General features: G+C 36.2%; 1 pseudogene; it reads left to right on the top strand.

The window, feature by feature from the left end:
• The first annotated feature begins 230 nt into the window (after positions 1 to 230).
• Positions 231 to 10817, top strand: part of LOC120166301 — a 39136-nt pseudogene continuing 28549 nt past the window's right edge.

Genomic DNA, 10817 nt, shown 5'->3' with positions numbered 1-10817 from the left:
CATGATTTAAAATTATTATTCAGTGCTTTATTTAGTGTTTTAACATTAATTTAAACTGAACATTAATATTTTTGTTTATATTTTCGCATCATTAATTCTATAAAATGATGGTGAATTAATTATTTTATTATAAATCAATAACATTTATAATTATTTTTTTACTTTTTGAAATTTTAATAAAAAATTACGATATATTCAAATATCAATGACTGTTTATTTAATTTACGGCCGAATCCCCCGGTATTAATCACTCTCTCTGTCACTTCGCATTGGACTGTTGATTGGCCGTCAATGGCGGCTCTAGAGACCTCAACTGCTGCCTCCCCGACGTTATACACCAACAACACATTGCGGAACGCTTTCGGCGGCGTTCTTTCTTTCTTCATCCTCCTCCTTATTGGAGTTCTCGTTTTCTCGATCCGTCTTTTCTCTGTAAGATCTTTCATTCATCGCGCTTTCGAAAATGTTCTGATCGATCTGTGATATATAATTTCCTACAACTCATTTTTCTCTCTATTTTTTGCCGCGAAGTATTAAGGGGAGAATGAAGTTAAATTGAGCTAAAGATTGACTCGCATATTTGATATATAGTCATTTTTTATTTAATGATAGTACAATTTAAATCTTCATCGTTTGGATGGTAAGAAAGTTTGAGGAATGTGAATGAAAATGATCTTTTGTTTCTATTTGTTGCATATGGGCTGCTTATGTTGAAAGTATTAAAATAGTTTTCAAGTTTGGTAACCAACTTTGAAAAAATGGTTTTCAAAGTTTGGTAAATGTTTCTTTGAAAATGGTTTTCAAATTTTGGTAAATGTTTCTTTGAAAAATAGTTTTTCAAAGTTTGGTAGATGTTTGTTGAAAAATGATAATAGGATAATCACAATTAATCCCTAGGTTTTAGGGTATTTATAAGATTAAGTCCTTAAGTTTCAACTATAAATACCCTAGCTCATTTAGCTTCAAAATCATCCCAAAAATCATTTCTTTCTCCCAATACTAGAGAGATTTCTTGTGAGTAGTGAGTGTTTTGTAAACACCTGTAAATTTTCTCTCTTAGTAAAAGATCTGCAGCAGTCCGGAGACGTAAGCACAATTGGCTGAACTCCGTTATCAATTTCGGGTATTATTTTTCTGCTCTTATTTCGTATTCTCACTAATCTGACTATAAGAAAATTACTTGTACTTGGTTTATTTCCCAACAACTGGTATCAGAGCTTTTGAGTTGTGAATTTTGTCAATTTTTTGCGAGGTTACTATTCAGGGTACTATTCACGTGAATAGTGAATTTCGTGAATAGTGAAATTCGGTCGGCGATACGAGTTTGTCGACGGAGGTGTTCTAATACATAGCGGTTCGCAAAAATTGTCAGAAACGATCCAAACGAAGCCAGATTTGAGTGGGAGCGATGGCTACAGACAAAGGGAAGGTAGAAATTGAAAAGTTCGATGGTGTGGACTTTGGACGATGCAAATTGAAGATTTTCTATACCAGAAAAATCTATATCAACCCCTCTCAGGAAAACAACCAGAGGGCATGAAGAATGAAGACTGGGCTCTTCTCGAAAAACAAGCCCTCGGAGTTATCCGACTGATGTTATCCCGCAATGTTGCTTTCAACATAGCAAAGGAAAAGACCACGACGGGTCTTATGACGGCTCTCTCCAGTATGTATGAGAAGCCATCGACCTCAAACAAAGTTCATTTGATGAGGCGATTATTCAATTTGCGGATGACGGAAGGGGCATCGGTGGCACAACACCTAAATGAACTCAACACAATCACAACCCAGTTGAGTTCAGTGGAAATTGAATTTGATGATGAAGTTCGAGCTTTAATTCTCTTATCATCTTTACCAGACAGTTGGAATGCTACTGTTACAGCAGTCAGCAGTTCATCGGGAAACAGCAAATTAAAATTCGACGATGTTCGAGATCTGGTACTGAGCGAAGAAATTCGACGGAGAGAATCGGGTGAAGCATCAACCTCCTCAGCCTTGCACACGGAGTCCGGAGGGAGAACTTCAGAAAGAAATTCAAATCGTGGCAGATCGAAATCCAGAAGGGGAAAATCAAGAACAGGAAATAAAGATTTTACCTGTTATAATTGCGGTAAGAAGGGCCACTTCAAAAGAGATTGCCGAGCACTGAAGAAAAATACCGGCGCACAGGAATCTGCCAACATGACGGAGGAGACAAGTGATGACATGATTTTAAGCGTCAACAGTCCAATTGAATCATGGATTTTGGATTCAGGGGCATCTTTCCACTCCACGCCATGCCAAGAAATCATGGAGAACTATGTCAGTGGTGATTTTGGGAAGGTTCATCTTGCTGATGATGAAACCTTGAAGATCGTCGGAAAAGGAGACATCCGACTAAAGCTGCCAAACCAGACCACCTGGAAGCTGACAGGAGTGAGACATATTCCTGGTCTTAAAAAAAATTTGATTTCTGTAGGACAGCTTGATGGAGAAGGATACAGTACAACCTTTTCAGGTTGTGAATGGAAGATTACCAAAGGAGCACTCATCATTGCTCGTGGTAAGAAGACTGGTACTCTCTATGTAACCTCAAATTTAGAGAATATCATTACAGTAGCAGATGGTGATGGAAAATCAAACCTATGGCACCAAAGGCTTGGCCATATGAGCGAGAAAGGGATGAAGACACTTTTGTCAAAGGGGAAGCTGCCAGATCTAAAGAATGTAGATGTCGGACTATGCGAGGATTGTATCTTTGGCAAACAAAAGAAAGTCAGCTTTGCAAAGATTGGTAAGACACCCAAGGCTGAAATGTTAGAGTTAGTTCATACTGATGTATGGGGACCATCTCCAGTTCCATCTCTTGCAGGCTCATTATATTATGTCACCTTCATCGATGATTCTACAAGGAAGGTGTGGGTTTATTTTCTGAAGAAAAAATCAGAAGTCTTTGATACCTTCAAAAAATGGAAGGCCATGGTGGAAAATGAGAATGGTATGAAAGTCAAGCGGTTGAGGTCTGACAATGGAGTAGAGTACAGAAATAGGAGATTCAGAGATTTTTGCGCAAACAATGGGATCAAGATGGAGACAACAGTTCCCATGACACCGCAGCAGAATGGCGTAGCAGAGCGCATGAACAGAACTCTGAATGAACGTTCCAGAAGCATGAGGATACATGCCGGATTGCCCAAATTTCTATGGGCTGAAGCTATTAACACTGCAGCTTACCTGATCAACCGTGGGCCCTCATTTCCTTTGGATGGCAGAATATCAGAGGAAGTTTGGAGCAAGAAAGAAATAAACCTTTCAAATTTAAGAGTGTTTGGTTGTATTTCTTATGTACACATAGACTCTGCTGAAAGAAGTAAACTTGATGCTAAGTCCAACAAATGTACCTTTGTTGGTTACGGCGGTGATGAGTTCGGTTACCGGTTTTGGGACTATGAAAATCGGAAGATCATTAGAAGCAGAGATGTCATTTTCAATGAGAATGTGATGTACAAAGACAGGTCAACTGTAGAATCAAGCAGCTCCAATACCACAGCTGAAACAAAGGAATTTGTTGAGTTTGAGCAGATTTCTGGAAATGATGTTCAGATCAGTCCTGAAGCAATTCAAGAAGAACCAGGCACACCGAAACTAAGACGCTCCTCCAGAATTCCTAAACCAACCCAACGGTATTCTCCTTCTTTGCACTACTTGTTTCTGACTGACAATGGTGAACCAGAGTGCTATGATGAAGCAATGCAAGTGGAGGATTCAGTCAAGTGGGAGTCTTCCATGAAAGATGAGATGGACTCGCTTTTGTCAAATCAGACGTGGGAATTAGCTGAATTACCACCAGGAAAGAAAGCGCTTCACAACAAGTGGATTTACAGGATCAAAGAAGAGCACGATGGGAGTAAACGCTACAAAGCGAGATTGGTTGTCAAAGGTTTTCAGCAAAAAGAAGGTATTGACTACAATGAAATTTTCTCTCCAGTCGTGAAACTGTCTACAATCAGACTGGTGTTGAAAATTGTAACTGTAGAGAATTTACATCTTAAGCAGTTAGATGTAAAGACAGCTTTCCTTCATGGTGATTTGGAGGAAGAAATCTATATGAGGCAGCCAGAAGGCTTCATAGAGGCAGACAAGAAAAACCTGGTATACAGGTTGAAGAAGAGCTTGTATGGTTTAAAACAAGCTCCTAGACAGTGGTACAAGAAGTTTGATAGTTTCATGAGTAGCACTGGTTTTACCAGATGCCAAGCAAATCATTGTTGCTACATCAAGAGGTTTGACAATAGCTTCATTATTTTATTGTTGTACGTTGATGACATGCTCGTTACAGGCTCAGACATGCAAGAGATTATAAACTTGAAGCAAAAATTGTCAAAGCAGTTTGCTATGAAGGATCTGGGCGCTGCAAAACAGATTCTTGGGATGAGGATCAAGAGAGACACAAAGTCAAGGACTTTGATATTATCACAGGCTGAGTACATCAACAAAGTACTCTCCAGGTTCAACATGCAAGATGCTAAACCAGTAAGTACACCTTTAGGTGTTCATTTCAGACTCTCCAAAGAACAGTCACCAAAGACGGAGGAAGAACGTGCACACATGGTGAAGGTGCCATACGCCTCAGCGATTGGAAGTCTGATGTATGCCATGGTTTGTACCAGACCAGATATTGCTCAAGCAGTGGGAGCTGTTAGCAGGTACATGAATAATCCGGGCAAGGTACACTGGGAAGCAGTCAAATGGATCCTCAGATATCTGCGGGGTACCACAAACAAAGCATTTTGTTTCAAAGGTGGAGATACGATACTGACAGACTATGTAGATGCTGACTTAGCCGGAAATGTTGACATCAGAAGGAGCACTACAGGGTATGTCTATACTCTAGGAGGAACCGCAGTGAGTTGGGTTTCTCAATTATAGAAGATAGTTGCTCTCTCCATAACTGAAGCAGAATATGTCGCTGTTACGGAAGCTAGCAAGAAGATGGTTTGGCTCCAAATTTTCTTGGAAGAGTTAGGCAAGAAACAAGAAAACAATGTCTTGTATTGCGACAGTCAAAGTGCTATACATCTAGCAAAGAATCCGTCTTTTTATTCCAGGACAAAGCACATAAAATTGCGATATCATTTTATCCGGTCTCTTCTGGAAGATGAGATTTTGAAACTTGAAAAGATCAGTGGAGCTCAAAATCCGGCAGATATGTTGACAAAGACGGTGACTACAGACAATCTGAAGTTGTGTTCAACTTCAGTTGGCATGCTAGAGTAACAAGACTAGAAAAGTTGTTGCATTGATCGAGGTGTGAAGACAGATTAAAATCAGTCTTCAAGTGGGAGATTGTTGAAAGTATTAAAATGGTTTTCAAGTTTGGTAACCAACTTTGAAAAAATGGTTTTCAAAGTTTGGTAAATGTTTCTTTGAAAATGGTTTTCAAAGTTTGGTAAATGTTTCTTTGAAAAATAGTTTTTCAAAGTTTGGTAGATGTTTGTTGAAAAATGATAATGGGATAATCACAATTAATCCCTAGGTTTTAGGGTATTTACAAGATTAAGTCCTTAAGTTTCAACTATAAATACCCTAGCTCATTTAGCTTCAAAACCATCCCAAAAATCATTTCTTTCTCCCAATACTAGAGAGCTTTCTTGTGAGTAGTGAGTGTTTTGTAAACACCTGTAAATTATCTCTCTTAGTAAAAGATAGGGAAATTACTTGTACTTGGTTTATTTCCCAACAGCTTAGTGATTTGGAATTTTTGTGTCCTTCAATGTTTTCAGGTTATAAAATACGAGAGTGTTATTCATGAGTTCGATCCTTACTTTAATTACAGAGTCACTCAGGTCAGTTTACTCAGTCTCCCATCTCTTTTACAATTTATAGCTGTATTTGTCTGTTTTGTTATTTTTCTCAAATTTTTGGCTCTTAAGTTACATATCAAAATGATATGGTTATCTTGTTGGTTTCAGTTTCTTACAAAGGAGGGAATATATGACTTTTGAAATTGGTTTGATGATCGAACCTGGTAACTGCAAATTAGTAGTTAATATATATTGTTTATGGCTTTAGGCTTTTACTATGTTATTGCCGAGCATTTCTGAGTTAACTTTCCGTTTTGGTATAATCAAGGTACGTACCCTCTGGGGCGTGTGATTGGAGGAACTGTTTACCCTGGGTTGACCTTGACAGCTGGCACCATATGCTGGTATGTTTCCTGAAAATTAACAGGCTGAACCATTCTATTAGATTTCGCTATTTTTTGGTATAAGTTTTCCATTACTTGTGTTTGAATTGTTTTTCTTTCCCTGTTGCATCAGGTTGTTAAATTCTTTAAATATTCCACTGTCCGTGGAAACCATTTGTGTTTTTACTGCACCTATAGTCTCTGCTTTTGCTTCATGGGCAACATACCTCTTGACTAAGGTCTTTATTATGTGTTTAGTTACTTTCAACTGTTCACCTTGAATTTATTTTTTATATTCTGTGGCCTCTTTTTATAGGAAGTTAAGGGTGCTGGTGCTGGACTGACAGCTGCAGCTCTTTTAGCGATGGTAAATTATGGAAGAGATATTTGTAGCATTATTAGAATTCATTATTTGATAATGATTATTTTAAACTTCAATTTTGGACAACAGTGGTTGAACATTATTTCACATGGCACATAGATAAGTAAAACTTACCTTTGTTTTTACTGGTCTGTATCTGTCTCTCTGTTGACAATATTTGGAATTGCCATATCTCTATGTCAACTTACGTTAATGTTTCTTATGGTTGACACCTTATTTCAATTCATTTATGTTCTTATATGCAGGTTCAATCATATATCTCCCGGTCCGTTGCTGGTAGCTATGACAATGAAGCTGTAGCAATATTTGCTTTGATCTTCACTTTCTATCTTTATATAAAGGTTAACTTTGAGATATAGTCAGGATTAATTTACTGGTTGTGAATAGTATCTCATCATTAACAGATAACCTGCTATTTAATTTGCATGGAGATTCCTTCCATTAATTAATTTCAAGTCTGACAATTCTCTTCATTATGGTTATATGCGGACACTAAATACTGGATCCCTGTTCTATGCCACCTTAAATTCAATTGCATACTTTTATATGGTAGGCATGTGCTAACTTTTATCCATGTTCTTGTTTCACTCATTATTTATGTTCTCAATTAATTATTTTGTTTTCCAGGTCTGTTCCTGGGAAGGATACACATTCATTATTAATCTCATTCCGATGCATGTGCTTCTATGTATTGTGACTGGTCATTATTCTTCTCGATTGTACATCGCATATGCTCCTCTTGTAAGTATCTGCATTACTCTAGAAGCTTGAATACCAGTCAAAAAGCAACAGGAATAGGCATTCAGTACACCATCGAAAAATTTCCTTTAGGCATCATATTGATTGGAAATGTGCAAAAAATAATAATATTTTGAACCCTAAATGTTTGAACTTTCTTTATCCGCTATACAGATTCTTGAACTTGTTAGGGCTTGCATTTTGTATAACATTCAGTTTTAACCTTCACTCTTGTCTCTTTGGTTAGAAGCTCATTTACAAATAAAGGTGTTAGTTTTCTCACTTAATGATGGTAGCATGTTTAAATAATGTATCTTTATTTTTCCTTGAATGGAGGACATATATCTTTCTGGAGATATCTACTTGGACTTGATTACAATTGTAATTACAACTGTTTGCTGCAGGTTGTTTTGGGAACATTGCTAGCTGCTTTGGTAGCAGTAGTTGGGTTTAATGCTGTCATTACATCAGAACATTTTGCATCATTTTTGGTAAACCTTTTCCTTCATCGTTTCGCCGAGTAGTTGGCTTGTTTTGTTATTAACTTGTGCTTGCTGCAATTCATTTGTCTTGCAATCTCAGGTTGTTATAGCATTAAAGTATCAAGAGTCATTTATTCTTGCTAGCATTTCATGTCATTGACTGTTCCACTTGAGGAGCTGTTGCTGTATGACGAACTATTGTGTTTAAAATGTCAATGATATTCCTGATTCGTGGAAGTGTTTGTATGCTCTAGAACAAGAGATAAATAGAAGAAAATTTTGATGTTTGAAATCTTAATAACTTAAGCAGTATTCAGATTTCCGAAATACCTCACATCCCCTTTTTGCAATTATTGGTTCATGTGATGCATTTCCGCTCTCCTTAATCCGATTGTGTTCTCCCCACTGCAGGTTTTCATTATTATCCATTTTGTGGCTTTTGTGTACTATGTCAAGGGGATTCTTTCCCCCAAAATGTTTAAAGTTGCTGTGACACTTGTTGTATCTGTTGGCCTGTAAGCTTTCCTTCTCTTCTGTTTCTGTAGCTTTTTCAGGGAAACATGAATTGATATGCTAATGGCAAGTGGCAACTAGGAACAAACTATAATGAATATTTTGTGATTTAACTTTCTTATTAATTAATTGAGCATACAATGTGATTATATTCCATGCGGATTTGCTTGGTAAATTTACAGATAACCATACAACTAAGATGCAGAAATAAATAAAGTCACATCGTTTCTGTTCTCAGGGCTGTGTGTTGTGCTGTGATAGCTGTTCTTATAGCATTAGTAGCTTCCAGCCCAACAAAGGGATTGAGTGGACGAAGCTTAAGTCTGCTTGACCCGTAAGTACTTGAATCATTTTAGTATATTATATGTGACTGTTTTCTGCATTATACTGCAAATTAAGTCAAGTGGTAGGAATTCTAATCAATGATAGTGCAGTTTGATACATATTGCAACTGAATATCTTGACATATTTGTTGAAACGATTTTTTTAAAATGTGAAATTTTGAAAATCACATTAATTTTTAATTTACCTCTTTCAATTGATTTTTAATTTAAAAACAAATACGATTTAAAAACCTCTCGTTTTGAAAAATTTTGGATTTCCTTTACAATAAAAAAAATACGGCTCAAAGAGTCGCCACCAATCTTTGATTAGAGTGTGATTGGGCACCCAAAAATGTTTGTTATTTTAAATAAAAATTAATTTTAATTAAAATAAAAAAAAATACGGCTCAAAGAGTCGCCACCAATCTTTGATTAGAGTGTGATTGGGCACCCAAAAATGTTTGTTATTTTAAATAAAAATTAATTTTAATTAAAATAAAAAATTAAAGTATGCGTTACCAAAATCCGAGTTCGGGAGTCGGTTACGTGCAGGGAAGGATTAGCACCCCCACAACGTCCTAAAACGGTACCTAGTCGATTAATTTGCGTCTTTGCAATGAACTTTACAAATTCGAATTTAATTTTTGATCCCGTAAAACAAAAAAAAAACATTCAAAAGTACTCAAATAAATTAAATTTAAATTACCAAGTCGTTTTAGAAAGATAAAGAATGTTCGATTATTTACAAATATCGAGACCATATCTTAAAAGCTATAACAACCTTTTCTTGATAAATTTAAATAAACGAACATTTCCTTTTCTTTCGTTCCCAAATTTTAGGTGACGAATCAATTTTTGGTTTCACTTTCGGGATACACTTTTAATTTAAAATGTTCATAACGGCCCTCTAATCAGTTAAGACATGCCACTCAAGACAATTTTAAATTAAAAGGGTATTACCCTTAGTTCGATTATGTAATAGGTCGAGTTATGCACGTGAGACTATCATGCAAATTATGCAAAAAGTGGATGTCATGCCAAAATTAATTAAACTAAATTAAAAATATCATACAACGTGACATACAAAAAAAATTATATACATACATTTAAAATTAAAAATAGAAACAATGCATATTAACATATAACGTACAAATATGACTCAAATATAAAACAAAAATTTAACATATTAACATGTTAAAATAATGACTAAATTTAAATATATGTAAAATTAAACATACAAATCGAAAATTAAACCAGGGATAAATAAAAACACGCATAAATATAAGGGATTTAAACATGAATAATCTAATGAAATTACAACTAAAATTAAAACTGGAAAAATAACGAAATCAGGACAAACACAAAAGGTTAAATTCGAAAGCAATCCTAAAAGTGACTAAAGTGTAAATATGAGGCTAAAGTACAAGGGCACCAGAGCAAATTATCCTAACATTTAGGTGGCTGGAAATTAATTAACCAAAAATATTAATAAATAAAACCTAAACTAAGTAAAAAATCTAACCTAATTACACCTACCCAACATCATGTTTCACTTTTCAGTTTCCCTAGCTCACGCCTCACTCTTCATTTTTCTTTTTCAACACTCTCCCTCTCATTATCACGCAAGCTACAGACCAGCAAAGGAAGCCGACTTCCGCTCTTCCCCTTCAACCACCATCGCTGCCACTCCCTCATTTGAACACCGCCGCCGTCGCTCGGCCACCATAAACGCCGATTGGCCACCGTGATGGCCAAAGAGACCAAACAACACCTTAATCAACATAAAAAACTTTGTTCTACTCTCCTAACCTTTCTCTTCTCTGGTTTAAGCCAAAAACAAGACTAAGGCCAACATGCAAAACCCCCTACCCCTTAAAGAGGATCGATTGTTCAATTTCCTAGCCCCGATGGCAAGTCCCTGTCAACGAGATCACTAACAAAAGGTAAACTACTCCCATCTTTTCCTATATTTTGGTTCGAATCAAAGAGATGGTTGCAAAGAAAAAACGTAAAAGGGAGACAAAAACTACCTCCCAAAAGAGATTCCTTTTCTGTTGTAATCCTTTTGTTTTGAAAATGATGAGAATTTTACATGAGTTGTTTCTTTTTCTATTTTGTTCTGGTTTCGAGATAAAGAAAATATGGTTGTTGGAAATGCAGAAGAAAGAAAACATTTCGAGAAGTTTTTGTTGTGTATCTCTTTGCTATGAATT

This window comes from Hibiscus syriacus, unplaced genomic scaffold (genome assembly GCF_006381635.1).
Source record: "Hibiscus syriacus cultivar Baekdansim isolate YM2019G1 unplaced genomic scaffold, ASM638163v2 tig00111634_pilon, whole genome shotgun sequence".
In the NCBI taxonomy this organism is placed as follows: domain Eukaryota; kingdom Viridiplantae; phylum Streptophyta; class Magnoliopsida; order Malvales; family Malvaceae; genus Hibiscus; species Hibiscus syriacus.
The sequence above is the reverse complement of the archived record's forward strand: the minus strand, read 5'-3'. Positions and strand labels throughout refer to the sequence as shown.